Here is a 3,407-nt window from a genome sequence, read left to right on the forward strand (position 1 = left end):
TCAAATCGTATGCACATTTACGGATTGCTTAACTTTCTAAACGGAGTACCTAAAATATAAATTACCACTAATATATATATATATATATATATATATATATATATAACAGAGTGTCCCAGAACTCAACATCAAACCCAAACGTTGACTGTTACTATCATGAATACAATTAGAAAAAAAGTCATGCAATTTGTAAATTAGGGGCGTTTACGTTCAGGTTAAACTGTGGCGACATTTGGTTACTATGGTTTATTTTTATTTAATTAAACTCTGGATTCGTAACCCTAAATGTCATTTCTAGGACCACAGCCCAAATAATAACACAATTTCTCCAAGTTTTCTGGAATTAGGTCTATTTGTTAATCTATGAATTTAAAATTTCAAAAATTCTGACTTTAAAAGGCAATGCTTTGAAAAAAGTGTAATTAAGTACCTTGGTAAGTTTCAGTAAAAAAAGAGCAAAAAATAAAAACTTAAAAATAGCACAAAATTTGGTAAAAGATTTCACTTACAATCAGTTCAAATGATCCTGTCTTTCTCATTGAACTTGTGCAAATAAATTTAATTTGAACTGATTTTAAGCGATATAGATGTCACCACTACTTGACATCAGGCTGCCCGAAGCGGGTGTTGAACCTGGAACGTTCGAACTAACTACTAAATCCAATTTTATTTTTTCAATTATATTAATCTTGGTCGGTTATTAAGCAAGTTCGAATCGATTATTGAATTCCACAAGTGCATGTCGATTTAAATATCGCTTAGAGCTACGGATTACATGTTACAAATCAAGATGATTGTGCAATGTAAATTGTAAATAAATAATCTGAGTTCAATTCACAGAATATTGTACCCAGGCCATTGGAATTTATGCTAATGCATAAATCGGTAATATTGCCACTATTTACAAATTTTAATTGAATTTGTATCATATAAACTAAATCATTTGATATTTTAATACGTTGTACTTTGATTCAAGGTAGGTTGAGTTTATTGGGAAATATTAAATTTGATGAGTCAGAGGAGCATGGTAATGGAATAGGTGTAGTATATTTGAAAATTAAATTATATATGACAAATTACAAAAATAATGGTTATTAAAAATATTTGAATAAATATTATCAAGAACTATATGTATCCCACGATAATTCAATTTTCATGCGTTCATAAAATGTTGATGCACAAATTACTTATAAAATGCAATTTACACATTACGATTGATATTTGTCGATCCAATATTTGGAATTATTTTAGAAATATTAGTAATATTGTTATCAAAATATTTTATTTTCAGTAAACATCATATCGGAAATTAAGGTGCCTATAGTATTTCTACTAAAACAAATATTTCTTTCGTCATGTAGTGTTGAAAATTTAACTTTTTTTTTTGTCCGAGTGGGTGAGCAACCAATATATATCAGTAAGAAATTGATTTATTTAAAAAAAATTAAAATTTTTATAATTTGTAGAGAAATCTATTATAATTTAAGAAGCGTAGAGTGGATGATGATCGAATAGCATCAAATTGTCATACAATTACCATAGCATTTGAAATATCAATTATAATTCATTATATTTAAATTTGTATAAATTTTAACTCGTTTTTTTATTAAAGAAGTGGTTGTGAACTGAATCAAGCCAAAAGTACACGCCTTAAAGCATAGTTTAGAATAACCTTTTCATAACACGTCGAGGTCACCAATTTTCGTAAATTTATTTACTAAAAAATGAATAATCATATGAATGAATGAAAAATAAGGTGTCAAATACGCTACAAAACTCCTACTTTAGACAACCTGATATCATGAAGTAGGAATGACCATTTTTACTTGCCCGAAATTATCCCATTTCGGGCACTGCGGTGTGAAATGGCAATGAAAAATCTCTCACACTATTTTTCCCTGAATCGAGTTGGGGTTCAACTCAGTTCACGGACCTGACTCAGAGCAGTACTGCCCATTATTTTTATAAAAACCCATACTAAAATCCCATTTTATCTCGTATTTCAAAATTAGGTTGTAGAATAAATCAAACCAAAAGTACACATCACGCCGGGGTTACGAATTTTAGTAAATTTATTTATTAAATAATTATATGAATGTATAAAACACTTAAAAATCGATTACAAAGATTCCAATGTTATGACTTTTTTTTCTCTAAAAACCGACTTGATTTATGATCACCTGGTTTTGATTGGTGTTCAGAAAAAACAAATCTATTTGTTTAATATTTTCAAAATTTAACTATTCCAGAATATGTGTACGAGAGGATTTTTTAAAAATCTAAATTATTTCTGGAGATACAGCTGTTTGACCATAACAATCTCCTAATGTTTCCTTCCATTTATGAAACTTCAAACGCGTTTTTCTCAAAACCGTTTCTTTTTCAATCTGATGCCTACGATTTCTAGAGCTTTACTGAACCCATTTACTTGAAATTTTCAAAGAATCTTCTTTATAGACTGCTTTCTGATATAAACTAGACTCAACCCCAAATTTCAATGTCTACTGTTTAAAAAATCGAGAAACTCAAGAAAGTGATTTCAAGAACAGTTTTTTTTTCAAACAGTCGCCATTTTGCCAAATTTTTTTCTGTTTGTCCGTAGTATATAGTATATACCATAGCGGTAACATTCTAAATTAGTAATCATTTTTTTTATTTCGGATTATTAGGAGGGGTGCAATCGTAGGCACGGTGACGTATCATTTTTTTGGGACACTTCAGCAACTGCTAATTTTCAAAATTATTAACTTTTTTTTGTTTTTCTGTATTCTTGTAATTTTGATAAATTATAAATTACATATTTATAACAGCATTAAAAATATGTTTAATATTTAAAAACAATAATGTAATTAAAGTCATACTTCATATATGACATGATCGGTTTGTCATTGTAATTAGCATTTAGAAATGAACCTTCATGAGAGAAATGAAGTAATTGCTGATTAATAAATTTTATAATATTCGTTCACAAAGTGGATTATGTTAAACAACGCCTAAACAAATATTGTTCTCTAATGTAATTGTATTTGAAGAACTTCATGCAATTAAAATTAACATACATTCATTGACTGATGGTATTTTGTTACTTTTTCGCTGGTTGAAATTGATGAAGAGAAAGACAGTCAATATTAAAAATTTATAATATCTAGTACTTCTATTATCATTACCTTCATGTGTGGTCTAAATCATAAATGTTTTCATTGTCTCAAAGCGTCCACCCGAGTAGTCGATAAAATCTAAGGAGCCCGGGTTCGGTGTTATGAATATTGATGGTCTACTTAAGTGACTAGTTATAAGTTAGCAGACGCACGACGGCACTTGGATATTATAGACGCAAAATGTTATTTTTCTTTCGAATGTCCTTGCACATGCGGAATCTGTGATGATATGTACGCGTTCTGTTTCAG

This window comes from Ctenocephalides felis, unplaced genomic scaffold (assembly GCF_003426905.1).
Source record: "Ctenocephalides felis isolate EL2017-DRISC unplaced genomic scaffold, ASM342690v1 CF-g0.4_SCAFFOLD_01886, whole genome shotgun sequence".
NCBI lineage: Eukaryota > Metazoa > Arthropoda > Insecta > Siphonaptera > Pulicidae > Ctenocephalides > Ctenocephalides felis.